The sequence below is a fragment of the Oryctolagus cuniculus genome, chromosome 18 (genome assembly GCF_051225735.1).
Source record: "Oryctolagus cuniculus isolate XC-2025 breed Fujian yellow rabbit chromosome 18, ASM5122573v1, whole genome shotgun sequence".
In the NCBI taxonomy this organism is placed as follows: domain Eukaryota; kingdom Metazoa; phylum Chordata; class Mammalia; order Lagomorpha; family Leporidae; genus Oryctolagus; species Oryctolagus cuniculus.
The window spans coordinates 25,902,730-25,916,883 of NC_142884.1; the positions used below are offsets into that span (position 1 = coordinate 25,902,730).

Genomic DNA, 14,154 nt, shown 5'->3' on the forward strand with positions numbered 1-14,154 from the left:
TACCAAAGAGCCAAAGATAAAATTTAAAACATGTGATCAATAATATGCAATTCTCAATTATGTAGTACAACTCAAAAAGCAATCAGTTCTATTTGGTCTCCTGTAGCTTAAAAATATAAATATTAAACATATTCTTATTATTAAAATACCTATTAAAACATCCATATATATAAAAGGTTCAGAACATTTTTAGTATTCTTTTTGTGTAAGAAAAATAAGTATGAATATATATACAGCCTGCTCATATTTTTTTAAATGACAGCAGATGAACCAAAACAAATACAGATTACCTCCTACAGGAGAAAAGAATGGAGTGGAAAGAATAAGGATGAAACTTAGACTGACTTCTCTGATGGGTCTTATCTACTATTGTTATTATTACCTACTATTGTTATCTACTATTGTTATTTTTATTGTTAGGGGAAAGAATTATAAAATGGAAAATTAAATTTTTTAAAAGATTTTATTTATTTGAGAGGTAGAGTTAGAGAGAGAGGGAGAGATAGAGAAAAAGGTCTTTCATCCACTAGTTCAATCCCCAAATGCCCACAACGGCCAGAGCTGGGCAGATCCGAGACCAGGAGCCAGGAGCTTCTTCTGGGTCTCCCATGCAGGTGCAGGGGCCCAAATACTTGGACCATCTTTTACTACTTTTCCAGCCCATACAATAGAGCTGGATAGAAGAGGAGTAGCTAAGACATGAACTGGTGCCCATAAGGGATGCAGGCACCACAGGCAAAGGCTTAGCCTATTATGCCACAGCACCAGTCACCCCCAAATTAAGTTTGATTGACAACATCACTAAAAACTCATGATTTGGGGCAGACGCTGTGGTGCAGAGGGTTAAAGCCCTGGCCTGAAGCGCCAGCATTCCATAGGGGTGCCGGTTCAGGTCCCGGCTGCTCCACTTCCAATCCAGCTCTCTGCTGTGGCCTGGGAAAGCAGCAGAAGATGGCCCAAGAACTTGGGTCCCTGCACCCATATGGGAGACCTGGAGGAAGCTCCTGGCTTCCGACTGGCACAGCTCCAGCTGTTGCAGCCATCTGGGGAGTGAACCAGCAGATGGAAGACCTCTCTTTCTGTCTCTACCTCTCTGTGTAACTCTTTCAAATAAATAAAATTAAATTTTAAAAAAGAACTCACGATTTGTTTTTTGACAGGGAGAGTTAAACAGTGAGAGAGAGAGAGAGAGAGAGAAAGGTCTTCCTTCTGCTGGCTCACCCCCCAAATGGCCGCTACAGCCAGCATGCTGCGCTGATCCGAAGCCAGGAGCCAGATGCTTCCTCCTGGTCTCCCATGGGGTGCAGGGCCCAAGCACTTGGGCCATCCTCCACTGCACTCCCTGGCCACAGCAGGGAGCTGGCCTGGAAGAGGGGCAACCGGGACAGAATCCGGCGCCGCGACCGGGACTAGAACCTGGTGTGCCGGCACCGCAAGGCGGAGGATTACCCTAGTGAGCCGCGGCACTGGCCAATAAAATTAAATTTTAAAAAAGAACTCATGATTTTTTTCTTTTGACAGGCAGAGTTAGTGATAGAGAGAGAAAGGTCTTCCTTCTGTTGGCTCACCCCCCACATGGCCGCTACAGCCAGCGTGCTGCACTGATCTGAAGCCAGGAGCCAGGTGCTTCCTCCTGGTCTCCCATGGGGTGCAGGGCCCAAGGACATGGGCCATCCTCCACTGCCTTCCCGGGCCACAGCAGAGAGCTAGACTGGAAGAGGAGCAACCGGGACAGAATCCAGCGCCCCAACTGGGACTAGAACCTGGGGTGCCAGTGCCACAGGCAGAGGATTAGCTAAGTGAACCACAGAGCCGGCCAGAACGCACGATTTTTCAGAGGTTTTCCCTAACTCTGTCTACTGAAAAGGTATGGAAGCAGAAACACCCAGAGATATGGCGTCTAAGTTACCAGTGGCAGGAATAGAAGAGTTCATCTTAGTAATCGTATTATTTTTCTGAATGTTTGACTATTCTCATAATAAATAACTGGAAAATGAACAGCAGTCATTCTGGCAAGGACAAAATAGTGTATAAGTTACACACACATCACAATTATGAACCCTGAAAAAACACAAAATAAATGAAGAGCTAGCAAAAGCAACAGACACTGGAGAGCTGACCCTCGAAAGAAGGAACTTCACTGGGCACTATCCCAGAACACCTCCCAGTTGTACAGAGTGGCAACAACGCAACACAAAGTCACACTGTGGCTCGGGGAATCAGAGCTGTCGGTGCCAGTGAGGATTAGGGGGAGAAATTCTGAAATAGAGCCATAGAGGGAGCCCTGATGTCTGCACATCAACACCCCCCCCATCCTTGCCAAGTCCTGAACGGCAATGGGCGAGACAGCAAGGAGTACTGAGTAAGTGAGCAGTGCAGGGCTCAGAGGAGCACGCAGTTACAGCTGCTGCCCCTAGAAACAGCACTCCGGGCATGTGGCTCCATTCAGTCCTTCGCACTCAGAGACAACCAGATTCCGGCTTCCAGCAGCACAAGGCCACAACCCTGGGATGACTGCAATTATTCATTAAAGTGCTCACTTGAGTGGTGAGCATGTGGCCTAACAGTCATGACACTCACTGAATCCCCCCGCCAGAGTGCTAAAGATTCAATATTCAGTTCCAGCTCCTGACTCCAGCTTCCTGCTAATGCAGAGCCTGGGAGGCAGCAGTGATGGCCCAACTGGGTTCCTGCTACCCATGCAGGAGACCTGGAATGGGTTCCCTACTGCCAGCTTTGGCTTCAGTCCAGTCCTGGCCATGGTAGGCGTTTGGGAAGTGTATCAGTAGATAAGAGCTATTTCTCTCCCCCGACCCCTGTCACTCTTAAATAAAATTGATAAATAAGCAAGCCTGCCTGCCTGCCTGCCTGAATAAGCTCCACAATGCCAGAAGAACTGACTGTTCAGGCTATCATCTGAGGCAGGCCCCAACCTTCCGTTCTTAGAGGCTTCACTCAAAAAAGCTTACAAATCTGGAAGTGTGTCCCTGCTCAGTAGCCACTCCTATGAGGCCAGGGCCACCATGCCAGTTTCTGCAAGAAGACAGCGTGCTAACTTCCATAACTTCCAGCTAGCACACACAGCTGGGATCACCGCATTTACCCTGAATGACCTCTTCTCCCTCTTCCCTTGAGCTGTGCCAACCCCAGCCCTCCCTTTAAAACACCCAGGCACCTCCGCACCACTGGTAATGGAGCTCAGCTCTCCTCAGGAGGTACTGAATAAAATCTGTTTTCACTGCTTTAACTAGTCTCTGGCCTCCAAACAAAAAACAAACAAACAAACAAACAAACAAAAAAGCCTGGACACTCACCCCAAGGAAAGAGTGGAGCCCGCCAAGCAGAGGGCGGGAAGCAGCTCAGGGTTCAGTGCCGGAGCAGAGCCCTCCCTGCAGAACAAGAGCGTGTGCTCTCACGGCAGCAGCCAAGCAGGGTGCAGGAACCGAGCCTCCCCAAGTGTGGCAGAGGCCTTTGTCTTTTACTTAAACTTGTTTCTAGCTGACACCATTGAAGTTGTGCTAGAGGCTTTCCCAAGGTCCAAAGAAGAAAGAGAAATCTGTCCTGGGAATGAAATGTGGCTGTCATCTGCTTACCTATGAAGGCTTCAACTGTAATCCCTATTGGCTTCTATGCAACCATTACAGGTTCTGCAATGATGCTAACCCTTGCCAGACAGCAGGTGACTAAATGAAAAATGGCCATTTAACAGATCTCAGGTTGATAAAACTGATTTCCAGTTTTATAAAAAATAAAATTCCATATAAATGTAATTCTGACATTAATTCAGACAAAGTATGATACAATGCCAGTATCTTCAGTCATCTGTAAAGGGCTCATGGCCCCTTCCCCATTCCTTCTGTCCTCAGCCCACCCCCTCCCCATTTCCTCCCTTCCTTCTGACAACCAGTGCAACCTCCTCTGGTTGGGGAACCAGGTGCAACCTCCCCCAGACTCCTTGCAAAACAACTAATTAAATAGATGAGCTGCACAGGGCAGCTTTCTAATTAGATTTGAGGAAAGTTCCCAAGGCTTCCCAGAGCCCCCTAGTTCCACTTTCCACCAGCTGCAAAGTCTTCTCCCTCCCCTGTGGGGAGCCATTGCACGGCGCCCTAAAGATGGCGCCGGCTCCTTTCCCCCGGAAGGACTGGCGAGAAACAAACATCTCCTAATAAGGAGATGTTTGAGCTCCCTTCCGGCTTCCGCGTTGCTGTACCAATCAATGCTTGCCACTTGGCCGCTTTTGATTGGTGCGCGGATGGCTATAAGAGGGAGGGGAGAAAAAAGGGCGCGAGATTCAAAGTTTGAAAGAGGTTCCTGAATAAACTGCTGGAAGAAGAGTTCGGGTCGTGTCTTCCTTGCTGGTCGAGGGACGCGACAACTGGTGGCCCGTACGGGGAACATCTCGAACGCGAATTCAGAACTTCCTGCAGTCAGGGCAGCGCTGGTAAGTCCCCCGGGAAAATAAGGTGGGGATCCGCGATAAGAGCGGGCAGTCCTGCGATAAAAGCGGGAGGGTAGTTCTGCGATTAAAGCAGAGGAAGTTCTGCGACAAAAGCAGAAGGAGCTCTGACCCGTGGCCAGGGAAGGAGCGCAATTTTTGACGATGGGTAATTCACAGTCCCATGAAATTTTTCTGGCGCTGAATGCGCTGCTTCGGGAAAACGGTTTGAAACTTAAGCCTAGTACGTTGCATAGGTTTTTACGTAACTGCGATACCATTGCACCCTGGTATGGGGTTTCGGGAAGCCTTACTATCCCTTCATGGGACAAACTAGGCAGGGATTTGGATTTTGCATTTGAACAGGGTAATCTTGAAGGGGGAGTGAGACCAATATGGAAGTTAGTGCGAGCATGCCTCGAGGATGAGCAGTGTAGTGAAGCTATTCTGAGCGGTCAAGCTGCCTTGGAGGAGCTTCAGGAAGAGCGCTCTGAGAAAGCTGCCAGTGAAAAAGGGAAAACTTTGAAGGAGAGTCGGAAAAGAACTAGGAAAAAACTGTACCCCGATCTTTCTGAGTTGCGCAGCCCCTCCTTAGTAAGTAGTTCTAGTGCAGAAAGTAGCTCAGAAAGCAGCAGTGAGTCTGAAGAGTGTGGCGATAACAAAGAGTCTGATATAAAGCAAGTACGGGAATTAAATCGGCAAATGAGGAAATTGCAATTAAAAGGAAAAAAGGAACTTAAGCATGGTACTTTCAAGGGGAACTTAGGGGAGGAGCCTGAAGCCTCTCCTCCTCAGTATGAGCCTGTATCCGCGCAAGAAAGAGGGCGGACTTTCTGTCCGGGAGTCTGGAAACAGGTTGGTGCGGAGTTGTTAAGTGCCTATCCTGTCTTTCAAGATCCGCAAGGGCAGAGGTACGAGGAACCCCTCGACATAAAGATAATCAAATCACTAGCGGAGTCAGTAAGAGCCTATGGCATCAGCGGCTCGTTCACGCTGGCTCAAGTAGAAAATCTTCAAAGATACTGCATGACTCCAAATGACTGGAGCGGGTTGGCTCGTGCCGCATTGTCACCAGGACAATACTTAGACTTCAGAGCTTTCCTGATTGACTTTGCCAATGAACAAGCGGCAGAAAATGCAGCGGCAGGGAATCAGCATTGGGACAGAGATATGCTGCTAGGCATAGGGAGATTCGCTAACCAGCAGACAGGTTACCCACATGCAGTGTATGAACAAGTTAACAAGATAGCCATCAAGGCTTGGAAGTCTATACCCAACAGAGGAGAGGTAAGTGGGAATTTGACAAAGATTACACAGGGACCCACCGAGCCGTTTTCAGACTTTGCAGCGCGCATGGTGGAAGCTGCGGGTAGGATTTTTGGAGATCCAGATCGCGCCATGCCGCTGATAGAACAGTTGGTTTTTGAGCAGTGCACTAAGGAATGCAGAGCCGCTATAACACCATGGAAGAGCAAAGGGCTTCAGGTATGGATAAAACAATGCAGGGAAATAGGAGGGCCGCTATCCAACACTGGCCTTGCTGCAGCAGTCCTTCAAATCACGAAGGGCAATAGGGGATCAGGGAACGCTGGAGCATGTTTCAGCTGTGGAAAAATGGGACATATGAAGCGGCAATGTCCGCAAAGGGGAAGAGGCAAAGAACAAAGACAGGAAGGACCAGGAATTTGTCCAAAATGCAGGAAGGGAAAGCACTGGGCCAACGAATGCCGCTCGGTAAAGGACATTGACGGCAACGTCCTTGTTTCTGGCAATGGTGGGGCGCGTCCAAAAAACGGGCAGCGGGGCCCTCGTCCCCAGGGCCCGCAAATATATGGGGCATTCGAGAGTCAGCATCAGGGCGCCCATCAGGACCAGCAGCAGGGGAGGCAAAGTCAGTGGCCCAGCTTCAGACATCCCAGAGACCACGGAGAGCCACTGCAGGCTCTGCAGGCCTGGACCTCCGTGCCACCGCCAGACTCATACTGACACCAAAAATGGGAGTGCAAGCCATTGAGTCAGACTTTCAGGGACCCCTAGAGGAAGGGACAGTGGGATTGTTGTTGGGACGTTCATCCTCTACCTTGAAAGGTCTCATAATTCATCCAGGAGTCATAGATTCGGATTATACTGGCATGGTGAAAATCATGGTTGAGTCCCCTAGAGGTATAACAGCTATTAATCCAGGAGATAGGATTGCACAACTTGTAATCCTTCCTAGCAAGCATTTGCAGTTCAGTGCATCAAAGAAACAACGAGGAAGTGAAGGCTTTGGGTCCACAGGCGTAGATTGTACCTTCTTGTCTTTAGAACTAGACCAGAGACCAACCTTAAAGATAAAAATAAATGGAAAGGACATTCTCGGCCTACTAGACACAGGTGCAGACCGTAGTATCATCGCCTCCAAGGACTGGCCTCCAAAGTGGCCTAAGCAGGCATCCTCACAATCCCTTCGGGGACTGGGATATTCAGAAACTCCTGAGATGAGCGCAGTAATGCTGCGCTGGGAGGATGCAGAGGGACATTCAGGCACGGTGCAACCTTATGTTTTGGATTTACCTATCTCTTTATGGGGCCGAGACCTTTTGAAAGACATGAACTATAAATTAAGTAATGAATACTCCCGTGTTTCTCAAAAATTGATGAAGGATATGGGACACCATCCGAATTATGGAATAGGAAAATTCTTACAAGGAAGAAATGAGCCCACTGAAGTAGTGCAGAGGCCTTCTCGCCAAGGGCTGGGTTTTTCATAGGGGCCGCTGAGGAAGGTATTCCCATTACTTGGAAGCACGAGGACCCGGTGTGGGTTCCTCAGTGGCCTCTGTCCTCAGACAAATTGGTCGCAGCGCAGCAATTGATTCAAGAACAATTGAATTTAGGACACATTAGACCCTCTGTATCGCCTTGGAATACTCCTATTTTTGTAATAAAAAAGAAATCCGGGAAGTGGCGGTTGCTACATGACTTGAGAGTTATTAATATGCAGATGCAGGTCATGGGGCCGGTGCAACGTGGGCTGCCTCTTCTATCTGCACTTCCACAGGGATGGCCCATAATAATAATAGATATTAAAGACTGTTTCTTCTCCATACCCCTACATACAAAGGATTGTGAAAGGTTTGCCTTTACCTTGCCGGCGTGCAATCATGAGCAGCCTGACCAGAGGTATGAATGGGTTGTGCTTCCACAGGGCATGGCTAACAGCCCCACAATGTGTCAGCTATTCGTGGGTCAAGCGATTGGGCCTTTACGTAAGAGATTTTCTTCCCTAAAATGCATCCATTACATGGATGACATCCTCTTAGCAGCAAAAGACGAATTCGTATTAGATGATGGCTTTGCATATTTGATTCAGTTGTTAGAAAGTAAGAAGTTATTTATTGCCCCTGAAAAGGTTCAAAAAGGAAGCATTGCAACTTATCTGGGATCCCGCATAACTAGTACTCAAATTGTTCCTCAAAAGGTGGAATTGCGCAAAGATAGTTTAAAGACTTTAAATGATTTTCAGAGATTATTAGGAGATATAAATTGGGTTAGGGGTTATTTGAATCTTCCCAATTATGAACTTAAGCCACTTTATGTCATTTTGCGTGGTGATTCGGCATTGGACTCACCGCGGTGCTTAACTCCGGAGGCCAGGGAGGCCCTAGAGAAGGTAGAAAAGAAATTACAGGAGGCATTCTTATGCAGAATGAATGAAAATCTGCCATTGTCATTATGCATTCTCCCAACGCTTAGCCAACCTACAGGGCTAGTATGGCAGGAAGGTCCGCTTTTATGGATACATCCAAGGAGCTCTCCAGCCAAGTCTATTGAGTATTATCCGGCAGCGGTGGCAAAGCTAGCACTGGAGGGTTTACAACAATGTTTACAATATTTTGGAAAATTGCCGTGTGAAGTGATTGTTCCTTATGATGCCAAACAAGTCAACGTCCTATGTGCTCTTTTAGATGATTGGGCAGTGTTTCGCTGTGGGTTCCCAGGCTTTATAGACAATCATTTACCAAAAAGTCCATTGTTACAATTCTTTAAAGAACATCCGGTAGTATTTCCAAAAATTACAGCCACTGAGCCATTACTAGGTGCTCCAAATATATTTACGGATGGGTCAAAAACAGGCTGTGGGGTTTATATGGTAGAGGGTAATGACCCGGTATTTCATCAGTTTCAGCCAGGCTCACCTCAAGTTGTGGAGTTAAAAATAGTTATTGAGGTCCTTAAGCAGTGCTCTTTTGCCTTTAATTTGTTGTCAGATTCCTTATATGTGGTGAACGCATTAAAGATATTGGAAACCGCAGGGCCGATTAAACCTTCTAGCCCAATTGCATCCCTATTACATATAGCCCAGCAGTTGCTTTGGTCACGGAAAAATCCCTTTTTTGCTCAGCATATTAGAGCCCACACAGGTATGCCTGGTCCTTTATGTGAAGGCAATGCGCGAGTAGATCTGTGTACTAGACAGGAATTCATCTTTTTTACTACTTCCGCAGAGGCTGCTAAAGCTTTCCATCAATCTTTTCATGTCAACGCGCGCGCTTTGCAGCAGAAATTTCATCTTTCCCGCGCAGATGCCAGACAGATTGTACTTGATTGCGCTGACTGTGCTGTTACTCGTGCACAACCCAGTGTTGGCGTAAACCCTAGAGGGTTACTGCCTGGGAGAGTATGGCAGATGGATGTGACCCATGTATCGGAATTTGGGAAATTGAAATATGTTCATGTCTCAGTGGACACGTGCTCAGGCATTATGTATGCCTCTCCCCTCAGTGGTGAATCTACACGTCAGGTGATCGCTCATTGTCTGGATGCATGGGCCGCCTGGGGGAAACCCCAGGTGCTAAAAACTGATAATGGCCCGGCCTATACATCTCAAACCTTTACCACCTATTGCCAAAAAATGGAGGTTCAACTTGTCCATGGATTGCCATACAATCCTCAGGGCCAGGGCATAATTGAGCGAGCACACCGCACACTGAAAGAATATCTTTTAAAACAAAAAGGGGGAGTTGGCTATAGCCGCACCCCGAGAGAGAGAATTGCCTTAGTCTTATTTACAATTAATTTTTTAAATTTGGATGTGCATGGGCACTCAGCCACGGACAGGCATCAGCAACAAGGAAACCCAAGTAGAGGGTTGGTAAAATGGAAAGATCTCTTGACGGGCCAGTGGCGTGGCCCTGATCCCGTGCTGGCATGGGCACGAGGTGCTGTTTGTGTTTTTCCACAGGATCAACATGACCCGGTGTGGGTTCCGGAGCGAGCGGTCAGGCGGGTCTGCCACGAGGAGAATCCTGCTGTTGCTTTTGATACTTCTGCCTCAAATGCAGCGGACACTGGCGGAGCAGAGATGGGGGATTCTATCAGTATTCCCAAAGCCGATGCCGAATTGGTCCGTGGAATTTGACTACACCTTGGAGCAACTGCGCCTTGCCGTGGTCACCATCAACTCCACGCGTGTGGATGTCTCCTTCGCATCTGGACTGTCATCCCAGATCCAGCTGTCTCCAGCCTGAAGGAGTGGGTGGGACTTGGAGCTTTGACGGGGTTGCTGTTACTTGTTGTGTTATTTTGCCTGTGGTGTTTGTGCAGGATGAGGACAGCTCATTGGCGGGAATTGGCCATGATAGCTCAAGCCTTTTATGCCCTTGAGGCTGGACAACTGCCGCAAGCATGGCTGGCCTTCCTTGAATGCTAGGCATGGGTGCAGGGTGCGAGGCAAAGCACTGCAGAGAGAACGAGCCATTACGTTCTCTGGAAGGCAAGTCTGTCTGCATGTGGGTTGGCATCCCAGATCCCACCCCCGCGAAAAGGATGCTGTTCCAGGTGGATGCCTGGCAGTGGGGGACAGACCCCTACCTTCTCCTGTAATCCTTAGATGCCTAGTTCTAAAACAAAAAGGGGGAACTGTGGGGAGCCATTGCACGGCGCCCTAAAGATGGCGCCGGCTCCTTTCCCCCGGAAGGACTGGCGAGAAACAAACATCTCCTAATAAGGAGATGTTTGAGCTCCCTTCCGGCTTCCGCGTTGCTGTACCAATCAATGCTTGCCACTTGGCCGCTTTTGATTGGTGCGCGGATGGCTATGAGAGGGAGGGGAGAAAAAAGGGCGCGAGATTCAAAGTTTGAAAGAGGTTCCTGAATAAACTGCTGGAAGAAGAGTTCGGGTCGTGTCTTCCTTGCTGGTCGAGGGACGCGACACTCCCCCACAGCGACAGTGGCAAACTCCCTCCTTAACCAGATAAAACCCCAGCCCCAAGTGCACTCCAGACCAGACTTTTCTAGAACAGGATGCTTTTCCCTCTTTGCCTTAATGAAGTGGCCTGTCTCCGTTGATGTCAGTTCTCTCATCCCGGGGCGGCAGGGGGGGGTGGGGTACAAAAGGCCAGAACCCCAGCTACTCCAACCCTAACAATCTGTGTAGTTGCTAAATGTAAGTTGGGTAAAGGTAAATGAGATACATGTGTCTACATGTAAACTTAGGTACTCTTAACACCTTACAGTCTATGAAAAACTCTGGATTTGTTGACAAATAGGTTTTCATAAGCTGTCTATAAGTAAACATAATTCAAGACTGCTCAGAAGTAACTAAGGTTGAAATTCGGGATATGCTTTTAAATTGCTATTTTCAATGTAAATCAAGAAAATCAACAGATGGAAAAAAGGTTGCCAAGTCAAAACTGTGCTTCTTAGTGAAATAAAGAAAGGACATAGATTGTAAATTGGAATGGAAAAGATAAAACGGTTTAGGTAAGCTGCAAAAGGTATGTGGAAGTCTTACATGGTTATAAAATTTTTTTTTTAGCTTCAAAAGTTATCAATCTTTTTTTTTTTTTTTTTAACGTAAGGTTAAAATCTGATCCTCTGTAAAAGCAATGAGGTTGATGAAATACATAAGTGTTAATAGATATTTGGGAAAATAGTCTTTTTGTATCCTACTGAGATAATCTTTGTCTCATTAAGTTCTACTTGTTTTAAAAACAGCTGAGTTCTAAAAGTTTCAAAGTTTTTTTTTTATTTTTAATTTTTTTTTATTTTTGACAGGCAGAGTGGACAGTGAGAGAGAGAGACAGAGAGAGAAAGGTCTTCCTTTGCCGTTGGTTCACCCTCCAATGGCCGCCGCTGCAGCCGGAGCACCGCGCTGATCCGATGGCAGGAGCCAGGAGCCAGGTGCTTTTCCTGGTCTCCCATGGGGTGCAGGGCCCAAGCACCTGGGCCATCCTCCACTGCACTCCCTGGCCATAGCAGAGAGCTGGCCTGGAAGAGGGCAACCGGGACAGAATCCGGCGCCCCAACCGGGACTAGAACCCGGTGTGCCGGCGCCGCAAGGTGGAGGATTAGCCTATTGAGCCACGGCGCCGGCTAAGTTTCAAAGTTTTAAAAGTCTGTTTAAATATGGACTTGTTTTACATGTCAAGCATAGAAAGCTAAGACACTGTGGCAAAAAATGTTCTACGTGAAGGATCTCCGTGAGGCCCCAGTGGAAAGCAGCAGCCATCAAGAGGATGTACTTTTCTCTAAAGGGAGGAGAGAACTTCCACTTTGCTTCTGGCCTTGTCCAAATACTGTGGACTCAAAAGGCTTCCTTAACCTATGCAGCTCATGTCAAGAGCCTTGGGTGGTTACTGACGTCATAGATAAAAAAAATTAACACTCTTAAGATTTCTTTATTTGAAAGTCAGAGTTAGAGAGAGAGGTCTTCCATCTGCTGGTTCACTCTCCAATTGGCCGCAATGGCCGGAGCTGTGCCAATCTGAAGCCAGGAGCCGGTGCCCACGTGAGATGTCGGCGCTTCAGGCCAGGGCGTTAACCTGTTGCACCAGAGCCAGCCCCATTAATTGTTTTTTTTTTTTTGTCTTTTCTTTTCTTTTCTTTTTTCTTCCAACAGGCAGAGTGGACAGTGAGAGAGAGACAGAGAGAAAGGTGTTCCTTTTTGCCGTTGGTTCACCCTCCAATGGCCGCTGCAGCCGGCGCACCGGGCTGATCCGATGGCAGGAGCCAGATACTTATGTGCAGATTGTGTGTCTATATAAAAATTATTAAAAACTGCTAAATTAACACAAATTACCTTTCTGGTGCACCTGACTTAAATAAATATGATAAATAGGCTGTTCTCAATTTGTTGGTACAGAAAAACTAAAAAAAAATTTTTTTAAGTTATTGACATGTTTGCATTTGGGTCTGCTGGTCAAACAAGTTGCACTTGTGTTAGGTATTTGCAACCATAAAGGTATACTATTTATCTAAAAACAATATAGCCGGCGCCGCGGCTCACTAGGCTAATCCTCCGCCTAGCGGCGCCGGCACACCGGGTTCCGGGGCGCCGGATTCTGTCCCGGTTGCCCCTCTGCCAGGCCAGCTCTCTGCTATGGCCAGGGAGTGCAGTGGAGGATGGCCCAGGTGCTTGGGCCCTGCACCCCATGGGAGACCAGGAAAAGCACCTGGCTCCTGGCTCCTGCCATCGGATCAGCGCGGTGCCCCGGCCGTGGCGGCCATTTGTGGGGTGAACCAAGGAAGGAAGACCTTTCTGTCCCTCTGTCTGTGTCTCTCACTGTCTCTAACTCTGTCAAGTAAATAAAACAAATTGAAAAGTCTGAGAGCCAGGCCTCCTTGCAAGGAGTCAGCGGCTTCGGGGGGGTGTGACGCTCTGGTCGGGTGAATCCACAGCACACAAACACCACCCATCCCCCTCCTTCGCGGCGCCCCTCCCCATCCCACACCCTGGCTCCGGTTTGTAAACTCCCTCCTCCAGCGCCTCCCCTCCGGCTTCCTCGGGAGCCCTCCCTGCACCTCAAGTCTCCAAGGTGGAGGCCCATGCCCGCCCCGGGGACCAGGACACCCGCATGAGGAGAGGGCGGCGTGGGGGGGGGGGTCCCAGAAGCCGAGCCCCGAGGGCGGCGGGGGAAGGGCGGGAGCCAGGTCCAGGGTTCCCCGCGAGGGCCCTAACCTAGGGCGGACGTGGGCTGGGGTGTGCGGGGCACCGACACACCTGCCAACGTGCCCGAGTCACGAACGCACACCTAGTACGGGACAGCTCGCAGCAAACGCCCTCCGGGGTCGTCGGGAACAGCGCACGCGCCCCCTTCTGAAGCGACCCCCACCCGCACTCCAGCCTCCCGCCTGCACCGACCCGGGCCCGACCGTCCGTGCGCGGGCCGCTCGCTCACCTGCAGCACCAGGACCTGGAGCATCTTCGCCGCGCCTCTGGCCCGCTCGCCCTGGACGACGCGCCCGGCGGCGGGCGTGGCGGGCGTGGCGGGCGTGGCGGGCGTGGCGAGCCGCGCGGCCCCTGCCGCCGCCCTGGGGGCGGCCCCTGCCATCGCGCCGGACGCCTCAGGCCTCTGCGGGGGCCGCGCCCACCAGCTCCACGGGGACTCCAGCTTCCTGCCCTGGACGCGCCCCCGCCTGCAGGCCGGCCGCCACGCCCCCCAGTGCCGCGCCTCGTCTTCCCACCCGACGCCGCCGCCGCGGGCGCGCTCTGGGCTCCTCGTCGGCTCCACCCCGCGCCCCCGGCCTCTCGTAATGGCGCCCGCCCCCGCGCCGGCCTCCAGGCGTCCAGAAGCCACGTGGGCGCCCAACGGCCCGGACAACGGCCAGCCTTGCGCAGCGCCGCCGTGCGGCGGGGAGGGGCGTGGGGTCCCGCGGTCCTGGCGCGCGGCTCGCTTCCTGGGCCGCGGGGCGCCCGGGGGCTTGGGGACCTGGGCTGGCCTCCCCGCCGGG

At 50.0% G+C, this 14,154-nt stretch overlaps 1 long non-coding RNA gene across 1 annotated transcript; it reads right to left on the bottom strand.

Annotated features, from left to right (window-relative positions):
• Window positions 1–4,608: 4,608 nt before the first annotated feature.
• On the bottom strand, window positions 4,609–13,709 carry LOC149120883 (uncharacterized). Its single transcript, XR_016224742.1, has 2 exons — window positions 13,602–13,709; window positions 4,609–10,161 (listed from the first exon to the last, which is right to left on the bottom strand). It is a non-coding gene; the product is annotated as an uncharacterized LOC149120883 (long non-coding RNA).
• Between the last annotated feature and the right edge of the window lie 445 nt (window positions 13,710–14,154).